The sequence below is a fragment of the Castor canadensis genome, chromosome 11 (genome assembly GCF_047511655.1).
Source record: "Castor canadensis chromosome 11, mCasCan1.hap1v2, whole genome shotgun sequence".
NCBI classification, from domain to species: Eukaryota; Metazoa; Chordata; class Mammalia; order Rodentia; family Castoridae; genus Castor; species Castor canadensis.
In genome coordinates this window covers 82,923,654-82,949,378 of record NC_133396.1, presented here as the reverse complement: position 1 = coordinate 82,949,378, position 25,725 = coordinate 82,923,654, and the positions used below count along the sequence as shown (strand labels likewise).

Sequence of the window (25,725 nt, the reverse complement as noted above, 5' to 3'; positions counted from 1 at the left end):
GAGAACCTGGAAGGCACAGTGAATTCATGAACTTGGTCAAACCAGGCTTGCTGAATAGAAAAACGTGGAATCTGATATAGGTTGCTTTGGCTTTTGCTCTCGAGTCTACTGAAGACTCCCTGACTTCCCAAGTACACAGCAGCATGTAATGAGCTGGGGTTTGAACCTGGGAGTCTGCCCCAGAGCTAGAATATTTCTGCTTCTGCATGTCCAAGTCCCATTTCTTGAAAGTCGTAGGAGAGAAGAGATGTTCTCAGAGCACTTCAGTGTGGTCTTTTGATATCTCTGTTTCCCGACTTGGCAGGATTGTGGCCCTCTTAAAGCTTTCATGCATCCTACTCCATTTGTAAGGGTTCACAATACACCAGCAACCCTCTTTCCCACCCCTGACTTCAATTTTCCTCCCATCAGTTATGTCACTTGACTATTAGAAATCCAGTCGGCATCTCAGCATCCCAGAAATTGATTGCATTGTCTGGTGAGGCGTGAGAAATTTGCTCTTGAGCTTAAGGGTCACTGTAAGAAAATATTAGTGTTTAAAATTAGAAGCTAAAGAATCACACATTTCCAAAGGAGGAAGCCCTAATGCTTTTCTGAATGCACAAATGGCAGCTTAGGCAAAGCTTTTAAAGTGCCTGCCTGCTAACTCTAAAGGCCCGAGGTTTGTTTTCTTTGAGGTTTCTTAATGGAATCTAAACACATCATTGTGCTCCGTGGAGCAGTGAACAGAATATAAAGTGTCAGGCCTTAAAAGGACAGCCCGTGAGCTGGAGCACAGTTTGTGTGAAATACATTATTATTTTCTGATTTTTGCTAGGTATTTGAATGTTTTTATGAGAGATGAGTATGACCTCTTCTTTTATTTTTCACTACAGGTCACACCATCAGGGTCTCCCACCACCATTCAGGTGTTGAGCCCAAATTGCCACTTGGGGGCAGACGAATGCCTCCTTCCATCCCCATCGCCATTTTCCCTCCTGCCTTTTCTGCGCAGGATTCTTAGCTTGTTGACCTGGTTTCTGGCCCTTAAACCTGGTTCTGAAATGGCAGATTCTCTGATTCCTTGGCCAGTGCTCTTTCCTTGAACCAACCTGAAATAAGAGCCAGCCTTCATTCTGCAGGCAGACTATCTTTTAATGAAGACTTCAAAATGACAAATAGCAGTAAAAATAATTTAATAGAAAAAGGAAATCACATAATCATATTTACTTTTCTCCGTCTACTCATAAAGGAAGAAATCATAGTCCTCTTTCAAAGCTTGATATAAATTCATTTAAACATAGGAATAAACAGCTTGCTGAGACCCTCTCTCTGCCCTTCCATCCTCATTAGGCGATTTAATTAATGGGCACACAGCCTGATGGTGGATTTTTCTGATGCAATGGCATGAAATGAGTAAGATCCATCTTCACACATAGCTCTTTGGCACATTACTCTGGCTCCATTACAGAAACAGAACCAAGTCGTATGGTTCCTGGAAAGTACTTATTTGGCAGGGATCTACCCTTGGATGGATCCACAGAAAAAGGACTCAGGTTGCCCTTCCTCGTGCCAGGGCATGGGATGGATGGCAGAGTATGTGTGTCGAAGGTATGTTTGATGGTGTGAACTCCTGAGGTGGGGAGGCAAGGCATCGCAGGGGAACGCAAGCAGAAAGAACAAGGCTTTTCTGTTTCCTGTGTTCCTGTAATCCATTCATTAACCATCAAATGTGCCATGACATCTCCTGCACACTCAACACTGAGCAGAATTTTGCCTAAGAGAATAAGAGATCAGCTTTTTGAAGGATTTTTTTTAAAAAAGGTATATGCCTTTGATAAACTTCCATTTCAAATAAGGAAGTAATTTTTTAAATAACTTATTCAACAAATGCATATTGAGTTTCTGCCCTATGCAATGGGGAATACCTGACAAGCTTCAAGGTTCCAAATTAAAATATTGATATATTACAGTGTAGAGGAATAGCTTTTCAACACCCAACTTATTTTTATCTATTTATGGTGGTACTGGATTTTGAACTCAGGGCCTCATGCTTGCTAGTCAAGTGCTCTACCAGTTCAGTCACAACTCCAGCCACTCTAACTGATTGACAACATGGTCAAGATTATACAGATGAACAAAAGAGATAAGGTTGGGAGGGGCACTGCTTTTATTTTTCCATTTTTTCACGGTTAAAAGGACCACTGGCGATTGGCAGGCGGTTCCACGGGCAGGCGGTTCCACGTACGTGTGAGTAGGTGCTCTCCTGAAGCAGCTTAACCCCTGCAGCCACATGCAGGCCTGACACCACCTTTAAAACTGCTCCCAAGATCATGCCCAATGTCAAAGTCTGAATCAACTGGAATTGGCTCAAGGAATTTGCCAGAAGCCTTTCCAGGATTTTTAAAAAGGATTGGGCAGATGGATAAGCCTCCATCTCAGACTTTTGGTAAATTAGGCATTTGCCCTATTTACTCCAGAACTTGCTTTGAGGGATGCTGCCTACTTCCCCACCCCACCCCACCCCCAACCGCATTTCTATGTCTCTACAAAGGAGTGGGTCAAATAGGAGCTTCCCAAATAGTCAGCACTGTGTAACTGCAAAACAGAAATATCCTTAGCATCATGGTTGTGGCTTCCATGCCCCTGTCTAATCCTAGTGATTGACAGGAGCGGCTCCTCTGTGGTCCTAGGATTCTCCTCTCACATGAAAACGTCTTCAGGAGGCTGAAGACCCTGGCTGTGCTCTTACATCTAGCGCACACCACTGGAATGTATGCCTCTTATTACAGACAGGAGCTGGTCAAGTTCTCAGCCATGTCCTGTCTGCCCTTGTAGCCTCCTGTTCCCCTGAGCTTGGTCCTCTGGATACTGCTCCAGGGTGCCCCTTGGCTGCATCTAGCCATCAGTTCTCCAGGCATAAATTTTGTCCTGTGGTGCAGATCCAGATCTCCTGACTGTCATACAGTGATTATGATAGCCACTGAAGAAGGAAAAGGCAAGGCTACCCAAGAGAGCTTTGGTTGCTTCCCCACACACCAGCATTGTCCATGAGCTTTCTGTGAAATCCAACCCAGATTCCATCCAGCTGGACTCACAGGCCTTGAAAATGGCCCTCTGCAAGAGAAAGGTCTGCACAGAGAGCAAAACACACCTTGGTTCCCCCCGCCCCCATCCCTAGCCTTGATTTTAAGCTGTTTATCCTCTCTGGGGCTTCTTTTCCTTATTTGTATAACAAAAGGGTAGAATGATCACTTCTAATGTCCAGTTCAGCTCTAATTTTTCCTATTCTGTGTATGCAAAAACCAAAGGAAAAAAAAAAAAAACAGGCAGGAGGCATTAAGAGTCACCACTCTGTAGCTGAACCAAGAGAATCAATGCTAATAGTTTTCAGGCAATTATCACAAGGGCAGCATAATATTTAGTTGTTGGTGTGCATAGAGAAACTCTGGACTCCAAATCAAAAAACACGAGTTCAAAGCCACCCACTATAGTTTGGATCTTGAATGCTCCCCTCCCCTGCAAAGATGCATGAATTGAAGGCTTAGTCCCCAGCGAATAACACTATTGGGAGGTGGTAGAACCTTGAGGAGGTGGGGCCTAGTGGAAAGAAGTTAGGTCATTGGGAGCATGTCCTTGCGGGGTATATTGGAATCCCAGCCACCATGAGAAGAGCAGCTTCCTTTGCCACACACTCCCTACCACAGTGTACCGCCTCACCACAGGCCCAAAGGCAACTGGGCCAAGCAACCATGGCCATCTCTGATGCCAGGAACTAAAACCTGTGATGGTTAATCTTGACTGTCAAGTTGACTAAACTGACACATACCTAGTGTAAAAGCATACTTCTGGGTGTGTCTGTTAGGGTGTTTCCAGAAAGGATTATCATATTGGAGAGCAACTGAGGGAGAAAGACCTAGCCAGAGCAATTAGGCAAGAAGAAGGAATAAAAGGAATACAAATAGGTAAAGAAACTGTCAAAATATCCCTATTTGCAGACGACATGATCCTATACCTTAAAGACCCAAAAAACTCTACTCAGAAGCTTCTAGACATCATCAATAGCTATAGCAAGGTAGCAGGATATAAAATCAACATAGAAAAATCATTAGCATTTCTATACACTAACAATGAGCAAACGGAAAAAGAATGTATGAAAACAATTCCATTTACAATAGCCTCAAAAAAAATCAAATACCTAGGTGTAAACCTAACAAAAGATGTGAAAGACCTCTACAAGGAAAACTATACACTTCTGAAGAAAGAGATTGAGGAAGACTATAGAAAGTGGAGAGATCTCCCACGCTCATGGATTGGTAGAATCAACATAGTAAAAATGTCCCAAAAGTAATCTACATGTTTAATGCAATTCCCATCAAAATTCCAATGACATTCATTAAAGAGATTGAAAAAATCTACTGTGAAATTTATATGGAAACACAAGAGGCCACGAATAGCCAAGGCAATACTCAGTCAAAAGAACAATGCAGGAGGTATCACAATACCTGACTTCAAACTATATTACAAAGCAATAACAATAAAAACAGCATGGTACTGGCACAAAAACAGACATGAAGACCAGTGGAACAGAATAGAGGATCCAGATATGAAGCCACACAACTATAAGCAACTTATCTTTGACAAAGGAGCTAAAAATATACGATGGAGAAATAGCAGCCTCTTCAGCAAAAACTGCTGGGAAAACTGGTTAGCAGTCTGCAAAAAACTGAAACTAGATCCATGTATATCACCCTATACCAAGATTAACTCAAAATGGATCAAGGATCTTAATATCAGACCCCAAACTCTTAAGTTGATACAAGAAAGAGTAGGAAATACTCTGGAGTTAGTAGGTATAGGTAAGAACTTTCTCAATGAAACCCCAGCAGCACAGCAACTAAGAGATAGCATAGATAAATGGGACCTCATAAAACTAAAAAGCTTCTGTTCATCAAAAGAAATGGTCTCTAAACTGAAGAGAACACCCACAGAGTGGGAGAAAATATTTGCCAATTATACATCAGACAAAGGACTGATAACCAGAATATACAGGGAACTTAAAAAACTAAATTCTCCCAAAACTAATGAACCAATAAAGAAATGGGCAAGTGAACTAAACAGAACTTTCTCAAAAGAAGAAATTCAAATGGCCAGAAAACACATGAAAAAATGCTCACCATCTCTAGCAATAAAGGAAATGCAAATTAAAACCACGCTAAGATTCCACCTCACCCCTGTTAGAATAGCCATCATCAGCAACACCACCAACAACAGGTGTTGGCGAGGATGCAGGGAAAAAGGAACCCTCTTACACTGTTGGTGGGAATGTAGACTAGTACAACCACTATGGAAAAAAATTTGGAGGCTACTTAAAAAGCTGGACATCGATCTACCATTTGATCCAGCAATACCACTCTTGGGGATATACCCAAAAGACTGTTACTCCAGAGGCACCTGCACATCCATGTTTATTGCGGCACTATTCACAATAGCCAAGTTATGGAAACAGCCAAGATGCCCCAGCACTGACGAATGGATTAAGAAAATGTGGTATCTATACAAAATGGAATTTTATGCAGCCATGAAGAAGAACGAAATGTTATCATTCGCTGGTAAATGGATGGAATTGGAGAACATCATTCTGAGTGAGGTTAGCCTGGCCCAAAAGACCAAAAATCATATGTTCTCCCTCATATGTGGACATTAGATCAAGGGCAAACACAACAATGGGACTGGACTTTGAGCACATGATAAAAGCAAGAGCACACAAGGGAGGGGTGAGGATAGGTAAGGCACCTAAAAAACTAGCTAGCATTTGTTGCCCTTAACGCAGAGAAACTAAAGCAGATACCTTAAAGCAACTGAGGCCAATAGGAAAAGGGGAACAGGTACTAGAGAAAAGGTTAGATCAAAAAGAATTAACCTAGAAGGTAACACCCACGCACAGGAAATCAATGTGAGTCAATGCCCTGTATAGCTATCCTTATCTCAACCAGCAAAAACCCTTGTTCCTTCCTATTATTGCTTATACTCTCTCTACAACAAAATTAGAAGTAAGGGCAAAATAGTTTCAGCTGGGTATTGGGGGGGAGGGGGCTGAGTGGGTGGTAAGGGAGGGGGTGGGGGCAGGGGGGAGAAATGAACCAAGCCTTGTATGCACATATTGATAATAAAAGAAAAATGAAAAAAAAAAAAAAAAAAAAACTGAGGGAGAAAGACTCACCTTAATGTGAGCAGTACCATCCAATGGGGTGGTGATCCAGATGCACTCAAAGTGGAAAAAGAAAGTCAGTCAGCTGTGCCAGCTCCATTCTTTCTGAGAGACTGTGTCCATGATTGCGTCATTGCCCTCGGACATCAGACACCAGCTTCTTCATCCCTCAATGTGAATTCACACCAGAGACTCGCCAGGAAGCTTCTAGGCCTTCCACCTTGGGCTGGGGCTGCATCATTTGTCTCTCTCGTACTGGGGATTCCAGTTTCTACAGGGTTTTCTGGCTTTGTAGCAGGCAGATAGATATTGTTGAACTACCCAGCCTCCAATTATGTAAGCCAACCCAAAAAATCCCCTTTTATAATTCTGTAAATGTGTATGTGTGTATTCTATTAGTTCTGCTCCTCTACAGAACCCTGAATAATATAAAACCTCGCCTCTTTTTTTTTTGGTTGTTGTTGTTTTTTTGGTGGTGGTATTGGAGTTTGAACTCAGGGCTTTGTACTTGCTGAGCAGGTGCTTTACCACTTGAGCCACACACCAAATCCTTTTCTCTTTTTGATTATCAAACAGATTTTGTCACAGCAACAAAAAGCTGACTACATACCACCAAAGAAGCAGTATGCTCTATGGAAGTGGAAAAAAAAAATCATAATTTGAACTGAGTTCAAATTCTGGCTTCATTACTTGCTGTGTAACTGTATGAGTTTCTTAGTGCTTCTGAGTCTTCCTTCATCAGCAAATACAAAAAAACGTATTTTATAAGAGAAAGGGTTAAAATTTAGAGACACAGAGTTTAAGGTCTTGTATTGTAGGAAAACAATAGACAGTTCAAGGAAATTTGTTTATTTCAATGGCTTTTCTAAGATCTCCCAGGGAGGGGAAGCTCACATACCTTGAATTCCAGCTTTGTTCCAGGAACTCCCATGACTTTATCATTTAATCTTGATGAGGTAGCTGCTGTTATCTAAATTTAACCTAAATTCATTTTCCACAGTTGTAAAATGAGCTTAATAATACTTTGCTAATCTAGCCAAAGAATTCTTATGAGGATTGAAAGAATTTAATGTGAAAGAACTTTGCAAATTGTTAATTTTTCTCTAAGTGTATATTATAATAGCTATTGTCTTACAAAGTGCTCTTTATGTTATCCTGTGAAAAGAATGTTCAATCACCCCAGCCCCCATACTTTTATTCGATCCTACTATTTGGCCATTTATACAGACTATGGTCTTCTGTGCTCAGAGGCTTTCTAACCGGGAACCCCAAATAACATGGAGGAAACCAGTAGGAATAGTTAGAAAGAGGTGAGCTGCCACTGTAATAGAAAAGAGATCTAATGCTCTGGCTTAAAGGGTGAAGAGATTGAGGGAAGACATTTTATATAAAAGAAATAGGATGAAAATAGGAGCAGATGCCGAAAAAAAATCTCTCTTCTGAAACCCGTGAAAAAATTAGGATTTTTGCTTTCGTAATTTACAGGAACATGAAGTCTTGAATTATTCATGCAACAAATATTCATTGAGGACCTATGTGCCAGGCACAGTTCTAGGTGATGGGGACATCAGTGAGCAAATTAAAAGACTGGATTTATTTCTAATGGGTGAGACTGCCAATCAATACAATAAGTTAGCAAATTATAGAATGTTAGAAGTTGACAAGTGCTGCTGAAAAAAATGTGGAATAGGGGATGTCATGAGTATGGTTGCAGGTGGCAATGTTAAATAGGGGGTGAAGCTGGGTTACATGGAGAAGGTAACTCCTGCAAAGACTTGTGGGAGTGAAGGAGTGAGTCAACTAGACAGTTGGGAGGAAGAGCTTCGGGCAGAAGGAATAGCTAGAATGGTGATTCTTTAAGTGGGATTCTCCACCCAGATAGGCAACTTTAATACAGCAGGGAATATTTTTAGAAATGCACATTTTTAGCCACATTTACACCTTCTGTGGGCCCAGCAATCTTCCTCAGAGTATTCTGATAGTCCCTAAAACTGGAGAGTTGGTTTGTGCCATGCTGGGCCAAGCTTGCTCAAGGCCAACTTGGCTAATGTGCAAATCCAGAGGGAGAGGAGTTTCTACCTATGTTGTACTTTAAGGAGGGTCTCACCCAAGGAGGAAAACATGGATGGGAGCATTAGCCACCCCTCCTCAGGATACATGACAAGAAGCCTCAATCATAGAGGAGAAAGTGTATGTTACAGAGGAGCTAAACACCTCACTATAATTAACTGTTTTATCAGTTGCTTTGAAAACCTATCATTGAGAATTTCCAAAAGAAAAAGACTTGCCTTTCCTAGCTGAGACTGTTTGGAACCTGGTCTCTGGGGTTTCCACAAGCCAAGCTATCATTAAAAATTTCTACCCCTGAAGGAGGTCATTAGGGGGAGAAGCCCATTGGAGTTAAAGTTCTATTTATTTTGGTCAATGATCTCTATATAGATTTGTGCCCTTGAGGCAAAAAAGAGAAGATAATGGCATTTATAAATTTTTTTTTTTTGCAGGGGGTTTCTTGGGACTGAACCCAGGGCCTTGCATATGCTAAGTAAGCACTCTACCACTGAGCTATCCTGTAGCCCAGTGAATCTTTTAAATATATTTTTTTTTCCTCAAAGATTGAAATGGATAGAGTCAATCAAGCCACCACAAGTGGTGGAAGTTCATACCCAAATATTTTGTCTGAACAATGACTTCTTGTTTTATTTCTCAGTTATTAAAGATGCCTAGGACTGTCCAAGATAAACAATTTGTCCTACCTTCTCACCCACCTGGCCATACTGCAATGTTCAGCTCCATGCAGACACAACAAGAAAGGCAGCTAGGGGCAAAGGCAGTTCTATGGGGAAGGCCCTGGGTTCACAGAGCAATTCCTTCAAGGTGGATGAAGACTGGCTATGCTGTCAGTTCCTCTGGTCTTCAACAAGGACCAAATAGGGAATTTTAATTGGTCTACACTGACTGGTGCCACCTTCGTTTTATGCCTGATCTTCTAGACATCTTCTTCCAGCTTGATTCTCAGGTATACACTGGGATGATACACCTAGGATTCGAATTAATGCAGGTACCAGATCTTGGACAGCCTCAATTCTGGTTTCACAGATTCCATTCTAGACCCAACTTTTTTCTAGCATCAGTCTTTGCCTGCCCCAGATTTTTTCTTCACAGTGTCCCAGAAGTCAGGGTCCCCTGTGAGTCCCTTACCCTTACATTATTCATATTTGGCAGTGAACAAGACCGTTCAGCCTGGTACGTTCACAAGCTCTGTGACCCATTTAGATAATTTCTCACCAACTAAAAAAAGCAGCACTTAGCAGAACCCAGTGAACTTATCTTTTAAAAATTAGATAATTACATGTACAGCCCTTAGAACCGTGCCTGGCACATATTAAGCACTGAATACATGGTAGCTGTAATTAATTATTTTTGTCTCTGGTCCCTAGTGCCATTTGTCTCTTCAGATGCTAATATCTTAACATACCCCTCCATCCCTGTACACACACACACACACAGGTCTCACTCAATGACAAACAACAGCAAAAACTAACCCTAAGTGTTCTAATCAAATATTGCCACAATCTGCTGTTAGGTTTCTTTTTATAAAAGTAGCTCAAAACGAACCTATTCAGGGATGGGGAAATTAATATTAAATCTTAAATGCTATCCAAATGTATTGTGGAGAGTTTGTTTGGGTCCTGATTCAAGCAAACCAACTATGAAAGGACACTCTGGAGGCAATCAGGGAAACTTAATTACAGACTGGGTGGTAGTCAATGACACCAAAATGCTGTTGTTAATTTTGTTAGGTGGGATAATGGCATTGTGGTTACGTTTTTTAAAACGTCAATATTTTGAGAGATTCGAGGGTGAAATAATATGATGTCTGGGATTTGATTTAAAGCGTCTGAGCGAATAAAGAGGTGTAAGAGGAATACAGCAAGTCGGTGTAGTGAATACTTGTTAATTATTGAATATGGGTTTATAATATTATTTTCTCTTCTGAATTGGCCTTCATGCATCAAATGGTGTTGTTGACCAAAAGTTGTCCACTGTAGAAGCCCCAGGCTATGAAGCTTTGAGCAATGAATTGACCAGCTGACATCAAAGTTGCAATGAGGGATGTTTGAAGCCTGGAGCAAAGGTGAAAGTCCTAGGGTTGTGGGTTGTAAGGTGTTTTGGTAAGACTGAATTCTAGATCTCTGGTGTCCAGGGGGATAGAGCAACAGGTCAGCTTTTTGGCAAGGATTGGGAGAAGAGGTGGCAGAGCCTGATGCAGGAGGCCACTGCAGCTTTCAGGTGGCTTCTTGGCCATTGTATCCCTAGTCACTCCTGAGAATAAGCCACTTCTCTCCAGAGCAGTGGTACTAGTCCTTGACTAGCTTTTCTCCTGGGAGCGGAAAACATATAGGGAGAAAAATTAGGAGTTACTGCCCTTTGAGTCCCCAATGCCCGAAGATGGTAAGATTCCCTTAATAAAGCTCGATGCGACCAGGAGGCTTGTAACAAGCTGTCTCTGCTCCTGAGCTATTTCGCCTCCCTCTCTTTATCTAAAATTTTATCTAAAGGGTCATGCACTTTCTTTTCATCTTCAGAGTTAGGTTTCCAGTTCAAAGTATCGGGCTGTGACTGCAGCTTATTCACCACAAAGTGGAAAGGACAAAGACCCATTCTTGCCTCCCTTGCTGGGGAAAGTCAGAGACAGCAAGGAGTTCTGGTCACTGGGAGAATGAAGACAAACTTATAAATTACCCAAGTCCACCCTCAGACAGCATGCTGATGAAGACTGGTGGAGATTTCAAGAGGACATACATTTTATTCATGACCCTGCCATCTTAGACACCTCTTCTGTCTCGGGGCACAGGCAGAAAAAATGTCACATGCTTTCTACATCCACAGCAACCAAGAACTCAAGAACTGTACTGAGAAAGAGGGAGAGGGAAGAACTCTGCTTCTGTGGTTACGTCTTTCACTCCGGAAGTTTTAGAGACTAAATAAAATAGTGACTACACTGTCCTCCTGGAAAAGGACACCTCTAGAGGAGCAGGAATGACGTCATTTTCTTTACCTAGTTTCTCAGTTATCTTCTCAATGAATCACTTGATTTTGAGAAGCATAAAGGAATTCAGCTTCCTTTCTATTTTAGTTCATTATTGTCTGACCCAAGTGTAATTTTACAGAAAAACTAGGTTGAATTACCAGTAGCAGTTCAGTAGAGCAGTGTTCCAAGTGAGTTGTAGTAAAATAATGTTCATCCTTTGCATGGAACAAAGGGAAACAGAGTATCCCTTTGTTGACCTTCCACTGGCTGCAAGGAATCTTACGAAAACACTGAACTTGGGTAGGCAATGAGAGAGCATTGAGAGAATAGGATTTCACTCAGAAATGACCACTCCCCTTTAATTTTAATTTAATTTGATTTACTTAATTAATTTATTTTTGGAGTGTTGGGGATGGAACCCAGAGCCTTGAACATGCTCTACCTCTGAGCTATATCTCCAGTCCCTCTTTTTTTTTTTCTAAATTTTGATAATGTCCCCATTTCTTTAGGGGCTCATCCCTCCTTACTCACTCAGGTCCTAGAGAAGCTGTCAATCCCTTTCTCTCTTGGCTCCCTTGGGGAACACACCAACCTGAGTTGCCAATCAAAGTACATTGTCATTCTGACAATTGTCATTAGTTCCCAAACAGGAAAATGACCCAATCAGTCCCATCAGGCAGTCAGAGCTGGCACTGCACAATCCCACAGAGCTAGTTTTCTATGCAGAAAAGTCCTTACTGGTTCAGACCCCTATAGCCATGACCCCTGGTCTGCCTTCTAGGTACGTTCACACGTTTGATGGCCAGCCAGGGCAGCTGCATCCTTAGTGGCATCCTGTCTGGGTCTTATGCTAATCAGAGCATAGTCAGGCTTCCAGGGAAATGAAGCCTCCTGTGATTTGTCAAAGTCAGACTCACACAACACTTTTTGGACCTGCTAAGTAGGGGAGGGATGAATGTATCCACCTGTGAAGAGAGTGCTCCTGCAACATAATAAGAAATATACACATAGGTATGTATGTGTGTACATGTGTATGCGTGTATATATATAGTCTCTGTCTTCCCTCAATTAGAAACTTGGGACTTGCAACCCTAATCCCCTCATCCTACAAGGAAGAGAAAGGAGAGGAGCATAAGGTTATGTTGATAATCAATCGTACCTAGATGATGAAGTCTCCATAAAATGCCTGAAGTGTGGGTATTGGACAGATTGGTGAACAAGAATGCATTCATGTGCCAGGAGAGTGTCACAACCCAAAACTCCACAGGGATATTGGCTCCTAGCTCAGGATCCTACAAACTTTGCCCTGTGAATCTCTTCATGTGGCTGTATCTTTGTATTCTTTAGTACAATCCTTTGTAATAAACTGTAATCTAATATGAGCTCTTATAGCAAGTGATTAAACCTGAGGAGAGGGTCACGAGAACCTCTGATTTGTAGCCAAATCAGTCAGAAGTTGTGGGTGACCCATCACTTGCAATTGACATCTGTAGCTGGGGACAATATTTTGACCAAGCCATTAGCTTGTGAGATCTGACGCTAACTCCAGGTTTTTACTGCAAGAATTGACACTCAGTCAGTGTCTGTTGAAAAATGGAGAATTGGCTGATGTCGGGGGGAACCCCCCCACATCTGGTATCACAGGTGTTCAGTGTTGAGTATGAAGATAGAGAAAAGCAGTTTATTTCTCCTGCATGACTCACAAAAAGAAACTCGTTAGAATGGAAGGAAGACTTGGAGCTGGAGACTTGAGCCCTGTGCCAAGATGTAAAGAACTTTAGGAAAAAGTCACACTGATGGGCTTTGACAGGTCACAGAAGGACCCATATAACCCTTCCCCCACATAATAGAAGCTTATGCTACCCAGCAAGACTACGCAAGAGAGGAAAAAGATGACCTGCAGTCTATACTTGGAATTGACTGTCACATCTTTTAAGTACATCTCTCAGGACCCACAGTGTTTATCCCAGCCGTTTCTACGTGACGTGAATGCTTCAGAAAATAACAGTTTCACCGGAGACAACCTGCTATCCAGAAGTGGAGGGGCAGGGCTCTCTGGACCAGCATGTACTTGGCATGAAAAATACTCCAGGGCAGACCAAGAAATCTGGGAATCCCAGGTGGGTTAGGAATTTAGTGCCTTTCAAATAAACTTAGAACTGGTGAGAGCTACAAGACGTAGTCTACTAGAGTAAGTAAGGCCAATTGACATTTTAACCAGTTCTAGGTGGAGACTTGGCTTGAACTTACCTGATAATATATTTCTACTTTATTCTGGAAAGTACTCTTCAGCAATTTGCACCTAAGGTAACTGCCTAGGCTGTCCTTCAATTCATTTCTATATCTGTGGGCTTCTTTGACCTACTTTAAATAGGTTGTGCTATCTCCCACCTGAGGGCAGTGGAATGTATTAAAAACAGATCAAGCCTCTGCAGATAAAGCCTGATGTGCCGTTGTCACTGTTACCTGCAGTGGGTCTGGAGCCTGCCTGCCCATTGACCTGTCTCCTGAGGCCTCACATCTCTAGGTCCTGCCAGCGATTGTACTGCCACCCTCAGAGCCTTCTGGATTTTTAATCTTGTAATGCTAATGAAACTTTATCCAATTTACGGATGACATTCCTCTACAGAAATGTTGGCGTGCATGATGCTTTTTTATCCTCATGGCTGGTGATAAAATAGTGTGTGATTCTAGTTGGAAACGATTTTGACTCAAGGGATTTCTTAGTCAGAGGTAAATTGTTTCATTCTATCTATCCTGGTGGCCATCTGAATTTTATATGTTTAAATATTCTCATAGCAGAGAGAACAAACCAGATATAAAGTGTGACCTTTGGCCAAGGTATCCTAGAGAGACAGAGAATGGTATCTGAGTTGATTACTTAATATAAAAATAAAATTATATCCTCTTACTTGTATTTGGCTTTCAGCCACCTTTTTGACACATAACGTCAAAAACATTTCAGAGGTCAGCAGTAGGCATTTGAATTCCCTAAAATGGAACAAGATTGAACAATCAGGTAGAAAATATTATTTTGAAGGATTTTTATATGAAAACGTGGTAAAAAAATCAGTTTTCGGCTTTACTTTCTGAAATATAGCAAGATAAAACAAATTAGGATAAAAAAAAAAAAAGAAACCATATTCATTTAAGATATGCAGACAGAAGTGGCCAAAAACTAGCACGGCATACAGGCCATAGGGTGACCAACTATCCAGGTTTGCCAAGGGCTCTTCCATCCTGGAAGTCCCACATCCTAGGAAACGCCTCCACCCCAGGAAGACTGGAACATTTGTCACCCTAAAGTGTGCCGAATCACAGATCTCTGTCCATGACCAAAATAAATAGACCAACCAGATGTTTTTATGGGTAATGCCTAATACTTGTCTTCATTTCTTTGTGTGTTAGTAAAAGAAGGGTTAAAATCTTCAACCTCCCACTCACAATTGTTCTAAGAAATGGCTTCAATTCATCACTAGGCAATTTGCAAATGTGAGCTACTATAAAATTATAAATAATAGCTTGGAAGTGATTTTAACGTAGCTAGTAGACCTAACCTGGCTGATGCCAAGGTCTTGCTGTGTAACAGTAAGAGCTTTTCCTATAAGAAAATCTAGTCCATTGTGAGCAATTTCACATTTCTTTCATTCCTGCTAATGTCAAGCCAACTCTCAGGACAATACACGGCAACCTTGGCTCCAGTTTTGTTTAACCCAGCTGGATGTAGCCAAATTATGGGCTTCTTTTTAGGTGGAGCCTATTTTTGCGGGCTGTAGGAGACCTGTAATTCTTCTTTTTCTTTTTTTTTTTCCTTGTACAACACCATTTATAGCTTTGGGTGATGTAAAATCCACAGGGTGCCTACAACAATGTCATGCAACCAAAGGGCTTCCCACATGATCCATCTGCGACACAGTGGAGCCAGGACCACGCCCTAGTCCCTGTCCACCCATTCTCCACTCTGCCTGGCCCCACCCCAAGCAGGGCAGCAGCCTACAGAACCTTTTGCTTCTGTCACTGCTTGTGGCTCAGAGATCTCAATCACCAGCCAGGTTTTCTTTTCATGGAGAGCTATTGTTTGATGCTGTGTATCCATAAGCACCTCAAATCTGTCTCCCTCTAATGCCAGAGCCATGGCAACAACATAGTTTTGTGCAAGAGTGCTGGATTCAGAGGCAAAAGCTCATTTTTAGGCCCAGCTTTGTCTGCCATGGCCTTGCTGCGATATCTCAGGCAAAATTGCCCAACCTTGCTAGGCTCCTGTTTCCTCATCTGTCAAATGAAAGGGTTGCACTGAATTGGCTCTAAAGCACAATTCTAAGATTCAATGCAAGGGTGTTAGCCAGTGGGGAAAAATGTGAAAGGAGGGAAATATGCAGAAAGGCCTAAGAATGGTCCAGAAGCGCCAGAGTGAGATCCTCAAAGGGCTAGCCAATGACCAATGACCGTTTGGCAGAAACCACACAGAGGAAAGATTACCATAAAAGTCCAAATGACATTGAACAGTTGTTTCTAAGGAAGTAACTCAGACGCTTTTAAACTGAAATCCATTTACAAATAGCTCACTTTCTTCAAAACAAAACAAAACAAAACAAAACCCAAACTATACTTCTATAGCTCTCAAGGAGAGATCTCCTGCATTAGCAAACAGGTGGTGCATATACATGCAGGTTCTTAGAAATTACTACTCCCAGCCTGGCTGCCCTTAGAAGCAGCATGGGAGAACAAGCATCCCTGTTGCCTGGACTGGCCCTCATTCTGAACTCTACAGCCTGGCTCCTTTCTTCTTCATTCTGGGAATCCAGCAGTTCTTCTTTACTGGGTTAAATAATTCCTATGATAATAAAAGATCTTATTAACGGAAGCAGACTCCAGAGGAAGGGTATTCACACCAGAATGCTTTAGTTCCTGCAGTTATATGTGGGCCTCAATTACTGAGACTCCCTTTACCCTAATTAAATTCTTGGATATAGTCCACAAAGGAAAATAACAGTATGTAGTCTATTTTAGATTCTTTTATCCTGGGGTCCCCAATGGTATGCACAATAGTAATAAAGATCTGAGAGCCCCTTTTGCCATTTTCAAATTCATGTTGGCAGTTACGAATTTCCCTGTCTGTTCTATGCCTGAACCTTTGAATGTTGCTACTTTCACATTCCTGTGTATAAGCTGGTGCATTAAGTAATGCTCGTCCAGGAATTTACTCAGGTCTAATCTCTGTTGCCTGCTTCATCCCAGCTTTGTAGTTCTGACCTTCTGATCACTCCAGACACGTGCACTCCTTATCTTGCCTGTGATCTCCACCATTTAAAATATTTTTCCTAGAGTCTCTACTCCCGTTTCCCGCAAGGGAGCAGGAAATGTTTCTCTACTTTTTGTCCATTTCTCCCCACTTTTATCCTGTTGTAGTAAATTCATTTCCTAATAAACTTTACTATATTATTTTTACTACACCTTTTGGGTCTTGCTTAAATTCTTTTCCCGCCAGATGCAAGAACCAAGGTATTTATCAGTGCTATTTTTCCAGAAAGATTTGGTACTATGACCCAGATACTAGTTCTATCACATCTTGGCTTGGGTCCAACACATCTAGTACATTTGTTTGTGCAAGAGATCATTTATGTGGTGGTCATTCCAGCACAATACTCTTCCACTTACACTGCTGTCCAGTTTCTCCAATGACCTGAACTTCTGTGCTATAGATAAACATCTAGCTTCCACATATGAAGGAAAACATCAGACCTTTGTCATTCTGAGCCTGGCTTACTTTTCTACATGATGATCTCTAGTTCCATCCATTTACCTGTGAACAACATAATCTCATTCTTCTTTATAGCTGAATAATACTCCATTGTGTATATATACCATATTTTAAAATATTTCTTAGGTAAATAAGAAAAGATAAAAATAAAATAAAGTATTTTTCCTTTTCTTAAAAAATGTTTTAAATTGACATGTAGTAATTGTGCATACTTACAGAGTACAGTGTGACATTTAATACACATATACAATGTGTGAAGATCAGGGTGAGTGACATGTCTATCACTCAGACATTTATTTCTTTTTTAAACTTTTTATTACAGAAAAATGCATAGAAATAGATAGGATAATATAATAAATCCCCAGCAGACCAGGAACTAGAGAAAAGGTTAGATCAAGAAGAATTAACCTAGAAGGTAACACACATGCACAGGAAATTAATGTAAGTCAACTCCCTGTATAGCTATCCTTATCTCAACTAGCAAAAACCCTTGGTCCTTCCTATTATTGCTTATACTCTCTCTTCAACAAAATTAGAGATAAGGCCAGAATAGTTTCTGCCCGGTATTGAGGAGGTGAGGGGGAGAGAGAGGGGGCGGAGTGGGTGGTATAGGGAGAGGGTGGGGGCAGGGGGGAGAAATGACCCAAGCATTGTATGCACATATGAATAATAAAAAATAAATAAATTAAAAAAAAAAAAAACCAGCATCTATCACCAAGTTTCCATGTTATCAACTTCTTTGGTGCCCAACTATCTTTGTAGCCCAGGGCAAATTATTTTAAACATTCCTCTCATTCAGTGACATTAGTTTTGGTAATATTTGTGAAATGAAGAAAAAAATAGTGCTCCCAATAGAAATGCAAAAGGTGAAAATTTTCTTTTGTTGAACTTCATATATACACATATATGCCAAGCATGGTGATGCATGCCTATATTCCAGAACTCAGGAGGTTAAAGCAAGAGAATCTTGAGTTCAAGGCCAGTGTGGGCTATATAGTGAGACGCTGTATCAAAAACCAAAACAGAGCTTTTTCCTCCCTGACTGCCTGAGGATCACCCGCCATCATGAATAACACAGTAACTATCCAGGAAATTCATGACCAACCCACTATTTCATAGGAAACAAATGGTCATCGATGTCCTTCATCCTGGGAAGGCAACAGTACCTGAGACAGAAATTTGTGAAAAACTAGCTAAAATATACAAGACTACACCAGATGTCATTTTTGTATTTGGATTCAGAGCCCATTTTGGTGGTAGAAAGACAACTGGCTTTGGCATGGTTTATGATTCCTTGGATTGTGCAAAGAAAAATGAACCCAAACACAGACTTGCAAGACACAGCCTGTATGAGAAGAAAAAGACTCAAAGAAACAGTGTAAGGAACGTAAAAATAGGATGGAGAAAGTCAAGGGGCAGCAAAGGCCAATGTTGGTGCTGGCAAAAAGCTGGAGGAATAAGGATTCGACAATGACTTTAACTGCGATGATTGTGCGGGTTTTCCAGGAGGATTAATAAACTGTAAACACCTGCGATGGTTATGGGCTTTTCATGAGGATTAATAAACTCAACACTTTCATGTGTCTGGCTCTGTGGGAAAAAAAAAAAAAAAAACCCAAAACGGGATGGCGATGTAGTTTAATGGTAGAGCGTTTGCCTAACAAGCAAAGGCTCTGGGTTCGATCCCTAGTATCTCAAAAAACAAAAAAAAGCAGGGTACAGTTGTATGCTCCTGTGGCCCCAGGTCCACTGGGGCTGAAGCTGGAGGATCTCTTAAGTCCAGGAGCAAAGACCAGTCTGGGCAACATTACATGATATCATCTCAAAAATTAATTAATTAGGTAAATATTATAGTACTAAAAAAGATAAGGGTATAATATTTATTTTATAGTGTTTATATGTACCTAATAGTCTGAACTTTGATCCTTTGGTTATAGTCTGATATGATAATACTTTATGTACAGTAACTAGTAAGTGACAAAACTAATGTCTAGTAATTGATAAATAACTATTAATAAAACTGAAATATTTACTTAACAGATTCAGTTGAGGCAACTACTAAATGATAAGATAAATGTAATGTTTTTGTTATCTTGATTCATTTTTTCGGTTTTAAAATAATAATCAGGGCTGGTGGAATGGTTCAAGTGGTAAAGTGCCCACACAGCAAGCATGAAGCCCTGAGTTCAAACCTCACTACCACCCAAAAAAGAAAAATGAAAAGGAGAAATCTCTTCTTGGCCTTTTGGCTAAGATCAAGTGTAGCATCTTGGTCTCATCGGTTGATGCGTCTTCCATTTGATGACAGTCCATCGAATGGACTTCTGGAGCAGGGAGATGGAACCGGAGCCTCCTCCGTCCACTCCACGCATCAACCCGGTGTAGCAGTGCCTCCAGGAATGGTGCACCAAAAGTAAAGTAACCGAGAAAGAAAAAATATGTTCCAGTTATAAAAATTTCCAGAATCAGTATTATGTTTCATGTCTGAACTAAAATTTTTATTTATCAATAATAATATTGTAACTTGCAGTCATTTTATTTCATTATTTTTCAATTTTTTTTTTTTTTGTGGTCCTGGGGCTTGAATTCAGGGTCTTCACTTTGAGCCACTCCACCAGTTCTTTGTGTGAAGGGTTTTTTCAAGCTAGGGTCTTGCAGATTATTTGCCTGGGCTGAGTTGGAGCCACCATCCTGCTGATCGCTGCCTCCTGAGTAGCTAGGATTGCAGGTGTGAGCCACCAGTGCCTGACTCTTTTTTTCAATTTTAAGCCCAAGTAAACACCCAAAAATATCACACAGAATGACAAAATTGAAGAAATTCAAGTTCTCTTTCTTTTACTTTTACAATTGCATTAGTAATATCCTAGTTAATTTCAAACCTACTTTTTAAAGACAGGACTCAGGGTTAAAGATGTCAATTGCAGCAGAAGTGAGCTTAAATGATTCCAAAGTGGTATAGACTTTTAATAATATTTTAAGACTCTTTACTGACAATGCATCCCTTTATTGTCCCTTTATTGGGGTGATCTGCTTCTGCCACCCTTACCCTTGGCACGCCATTGCTCCATGTATTTTAACAGTCTGGGCATACATTATATACTTGCCTATGTCTATCGAGTAAGTGGCTTCATTTCTGCATCCCTTCCATTACTTTGATTCCTCTGTCTGTCATCCTTGACTTGTTGACTGTTCTTTGGACAGTACCAGAACCTTCAGCTTTGGCGATTTGGCAAAGTTCATGGTCTTTTGGCCATGCAAAAGGGTCTCTGACAAGTAAAGGTGTCTAATTTTCCCTTCTGTGTTCAGATGGGCCAACTAAAATATAAGTTTGCTCAAGGGGTAGAATGCCTGTCTAGCAAGCTCAAGGCCTGTGTTCAAATCCCAGTACTGCCAGTAAATAAATAAAATAGAAGTTTGCTTCTTCTGACTCATTATTGAAAGCTTTAAGAAGCAGCCAACATATACAAAATCCTACCTGGTGCCTTTTTTTTTTTTTCAAAGTGCTCTAAATCTCCAGCCTTAGTAAGCATATTGTCTGAACCCCATGAGATAATGGGAAATAATTTAAACAATTGTGGGGGGTGCCATAATTGCCTGTTATTTTAAAAATACCACATGAGAATGAACCAGGACATCAAATGAAAGAAGAGGAATTTTGGTCATAGCTGAGACATGGAGAAAATCAGTTGAAAATCATGGCTATGATGTAGACTGAGGACAGAAAGGCAGAATTAAATAATAACTTTGTCTCTCTTCAAACTAGTACTCCTTAAATATTTATTCAGTGTTTATTTAGTGGGCAAAGAATGTTTTAAAATTACTATCTAGTTTGATGAGAGTACAACTGCATTACATGTTAGCCAGTTCTATAGAAAAATCTCTTGTGGAGACCTGCATTAATTGACACCAAGTAGGCAATGTATTCTATTGACGTTTTACTGCCTACTTATTAATTGATGCTCTGGGCATCTACCCAGCTGGTTCACTCCCTAATCCAGAGTTTGATCAGAATAAAAGAAACAGTAATTAGGAGCTCAGGGTGGGAGAGCAGGAGAAAGGCTGATGGACAAAAGGCTACTGCTTTGTTTTTTTGTTTCTGTTCTTTTTCATTTTCTTTCCTTTTGTTGTTGTTGTTTTAAGATTTATATTCTATTTTTGTGACTAAACCCTTTACATACAAAAACAGGCAGTTAACATGACCACTATTAAGAATACTGGAAAATGCTGCAAGCTAATGTTAGTTTTTGTTTTTTTTTAATTCCTTTTCAAGGTTGGTTAGATGTATGCTACAGTTTTTTAGGGTTTGATTCCCCTAAAATTGATTTTATGTGCTCCCTCAGTTAGTTTCCATATCTAAGCCAATTTATAGGCCCACAGCCCCTTGTGTGAAAGTGAGATTGGACCATTTTAGAAAACACTACAGCATTGACAGAAAGACACTATACATCGCCCCACAAGCCCTCCATAAAGGATCTGTGTTCCCTACTAGATTGCACATTAGCAAAATGGGAAAACCCATACTTTCATGGACTTAGGAGGTACTGAATCTGTAATATTTTGAATATGTCCCCCTAAATTCACATTTACCTAGAACCTCAGAATGTGATCTATTTAGAGATAAGATCTTTGTATAGGTGATGATAAAGTAAAAATTAAGACGAGATCATACTGGCTAAAGTGGAACACAAGTCCAGTAGAATTGTCCTTATAAACGAAAGAGACAGTGAAGACGAGGCAGAGACTGGATTTACAGCGTAAAGCAGGAACAGCAGGGTACACAAGGAGCTGCCAGAAGCTGGAAGGGGCAGGGAGGGATCCTTTCTTGGAGCCTTTGCTACTAGCTTAATTTTGGACCGCTGGCCTCCAGAACGCTGTTCTTTAAATCTACCTCATTTGTAGGAAATTAATATAGACTCGAAGTTGGTGTTAATCTCCGAAGACTCAAAAACTCAAAAAGGGTATTTATGGAAGTGGCAAAGGACATTTTAGCCCAGGTCAATCCTACAGTGAGCCTAATAGGTCCACGGGCCCCCAGATGGTTATTTCCCAAGTTCCTAAATTGGAGTGGATATGATAGGCAAGAGACAGAATTGTCACATTGGCTTTTTGGCCCATGGAGTGGTAGCTATTATGACCAGCTAATTAAAGTATTTTGGAGCATCCTATCCTTATTAGAATATAAACCAAAAACCAATACTGCATCCTGGGGGAGAATTTCCAGTTTTAGTGACACCATCAAAGGAAGATTCCAAGACAATGAATACCCCCATTTGACTCACCGGTTTGCACCATGCAGGAGGTGAATATGGGTCAGTGTAGCATTATCGTACTACTCAGATGTTCTCAGATGTTCTTCCCAGAGTGTCTCAATGAAAGAAGAAACACTAACCGGTGGGTCAGACCAGTAATCCTAGCTACTTAGGAGACAGAGAATCAGGAGGCCCCAGGTAAATAGTTCAAGGGACCCTATCTCAAAAAAAAAAAAAAAAATCACAAAAAAGGGCTGATGCAGTGGGTTAAGCCATTAGCAAGCGTAAGGCCCTGAGTTCAAACCCTAATGCTGCCGAGAAAAAAAAAAAAAAAAAAAAGAAAGAAACACTAGAAGTTACATTTAGAGAAACCTGGCATTCGGATATTAGGCTATACCTCAGAGTCCAAACGAAATAAAGATATGACTTTATTCTCAAAGACTACTGAAATGCTTTTATTTTATAGTTTTCCATGGTTGACATAGATAAGAATCACTTTATATAATCTATTCCTTTACTGGCTAAGTGAATAGAGAAAACGTTCTACCTACTAAATTTGCAGTTTACTTATTTTACAAGGTAAAACTTTGCCCTCCAACAAATTAGGTTAGTATCTAGCTTACAGAGTAGTTAAGCTCCCTTTTAAAACTGCATTTATTAATGTTTTTGGTAAGTTAAATTATGTTTTAAATATCTGCTTACTCCAATTCAGATTTTTTTTAGTGAAATGAAATGACACTACTCATAAAAAATTTTTTAAGATTTAATATTGTGAGTCATCTTAGGCTCGGGGAATCTGTATTGGCTTTTCTAGGTTTAGTTCAGCAATGGGGTTTGAGTCACCATGTTCTAGCCTCTACCAGCTGGTGATAAGAGGAAAGGGCAGAAAGGTTATCAGGAACCAAGGTTATCTGGTACATTCGATCTGCTCAGCTCTAACAGTGCTCAGTGGTTGCTCCTCCTCTTTGCTATCTGTCTTGGTTTGTTGTTTTGTTTTGTTTTTGTTTTTTCCCAGCATACAGCTGAAACAGGAGCTCAGAAGGTATTTAGCTAAGGGCTATTTGGAAATACCAAACCTTAACCTCAATGGTAGGCCAAGCTGGAGAATGTCCTTGATAACAGAGGGTGGTGTAGGCCCTGGAGACCTGGCATGGGTTGTCAGGATAACCCAGCCAGGGGAGCAGAAGGTACTGCAGGAGGTTGGTGGAGTACACAGCAGGGATTTGGGGATAAGAGCTCTATGGAGATCTATACATGCAGAAGGCATCAGCATCAGGCTGTTTGGCCGCACAGAGCATAGGCCATATGGAGTGGTTGTGTATTCAGTCTGGTTGATGTTATCTGGGAGATCCTTTCCAGTCATGGTCCATCCTGATCTATGAGATGCTATAGGTGACCAGATAGCTAAGTATGAAAATGACAACACAGCAAGTCAGTCCGGCAAGTCAAAGGTCAACTAGTGGGTATAGGCACAGTAATTTAAAATTTTTTGAACTAGAGTTCTGTTTCCCCTTTGACCTTCCTAGATGGTCCAGGTGTCAGCAGCAAGACCAGTCATCCTCTTCAACCATGGCAGCAAGGCTGTCCTGGCAGCCCAAAGACTAGCAAGTGTGGAGACTGGCTTGCAGGGGTGCACCAGAGATCTGAGTTTCTTTTCAGGAGACTGATACACTGGCCAGGGAAGCAGAACTGACTGCTATTCCGGGTGAGAAGAAAAGTGACTATGTATGGTTCACCTAAACTGGCGAGGTCTGGGATACTTGAGTTAATTGACTTTGCCCAGTCGTTAGGTGACAGAAGGAAATGAGAGTGCTGAGGGTCTCAGGTAGAATGTCCTAAGGGTCCCGTGAGACCACAGATAACGGAGGGTATATATATCTTCTGCATCTTAGAGCTTTAAGAATGCTATATACCTCAGGATCAACATAGTCCTAAATCAAACCGAGGAACATGTAGAGGGAGGGGAAAGTTGGATAAACCAAAGAAGAAAGTCTGGTGACCACAGCAAAGAGAGGATGGAGGCTGAGATTGAATGGTAAGCACACAGTGAGGGCACAGGGAACACCTGTTGTTCAGCAGTGGATGGGCTATGCACTGGGAAGGCAGGCTGGACTTATCAGTGAATCAGGGCTGAGTGGGATGCATGGGCGAGGCACCATAGTTAGAGGGACACAGACAGAGGGACAGAATGGAACAGCAGAGTTTGTTTAGTGCTGAGTATTTTCAGCTGGTGAAAGAGTAGTTTCCTAGTTCCAAAGTAGAAGTAAGAACATGTTCTCTTTCCTTTAATCAAGTGGTCCTTCAGAGAGACTAAAGATACCCGTCAGAGCTAAAGACGAACACTACTTCACTGCTAGGTCCTGAAGGGCTCAGATGTGGTGGGCAAGTTAAGAGCTGTCCCCTGGCCCAAAGGAGAATGAAGGCTTGCAGTGCTTGCCATGCCCAGCGGGGTGAGGGGCTGCTCAGGGCAGAGGGAGGATTTGCCATCCCAGCCCCTGAGGCCCTTGGCAGGTAGCCTGGGCCACCTTCTCAGTCAGAGAAGAAGATGAGTCAGCAAGTCAGAACTGGTTTAACAAGAATACCCAGGAGTTCTGTGACCTCCGGCCTCCAGAATGAAAACCAGAGATTGTCTCTTTTAGGAGATTAACCAAGTATTCATAGCCTGGGCCACCATGTATGGGAAACATATCAGTTACCATTCCCCTAGACACTTCTGAGCGTGAAGGGGGTACTATCAGTTAACATCTTAGACAATCAAGGCATGTGCTCCCACCCCAACTCATGCGCGCAACCCACTTCTTTCAATTCTACTGTAAAAACAAACCACACACACACACACAAACTAGTCATGTTCTTAAATTCAAACATACAATTTGTGTCTAAAGTATAGATAAAATACAAGATACTATTTTTTATTTTATTTATTTATTTATTTTTTGCAGTACTGGCGTTTGAACTGGGGCCTACACCTTGAGACACTCCACCAGCCCTTTTTGGTGTTAGGTATTTTCAAGATAGGATCTCGCTGAATTATTTGCCCAGACTGGCTTCGAACCTCGATCCTCGTGATTTCTGACTCCTGAGTAGCTAGGATTACAGGCATGAGCCACTGGCGCCTGGCAGAAGATACCATGTTAAATTTGAATTTCAGATAAAAGAATACATTTTTACTATAAATATGTCACTAGATATTTTTTGAGTCATACTTATCCAAAATTTTTTTTTGCTGAGTATAGTGGTTCATACTTGTAATTCCAGCTAGGGGAAGCAATGAGAGGATTTTGAAGTTCCAGTCCAGCTCAGGCAAAATAAAGTTAGCAAGAGCCTACCTCAAAAACACAAGCTGGGTATGGGGGTACACATCTGTAATCCCAGCTACTTGGAAGGTAGAGGTAGGAGGACTGAGGATTTTGCCAGACTTTACCTGAAAAAAAAAAACTAAAGCAAAAGGAGCTGAGGGTGTGGCTCATGTACTAGGGTGCTCTCCTAGCAA

The 25,725-nt window shown here is 41.0% G+C and overlaps 1 non-coding gene and 1 pseudogene across 1 annotated transcript; both read left to right on the top strand.

The window, feature by feature from the left end:
• Positions 1 to 18,048: 18,048 nt before the first annotated feature.
• On the top strand, positions 18,049 to 18,443 carry LOC109687247 (small ribosomal subunit protein eS24-like; annotated as a pseudogene).
• A 769-nt stretch (positions 18,444 to 19,212) lies between these two features.
• LOC141414213 (U2 spliceosomal RNA) lies at positions 19,213 to 19,396 on the top strand. Its single transcript, XR_012439289.1, has one exon. It is a non-coding gene; the product is annotated as a U2 spliceosomal RNA (small nuclear RNA).
• The last annotated feature ends 6,329 nt before the right edge of the window (positions 19,397 to 25,725 follow it).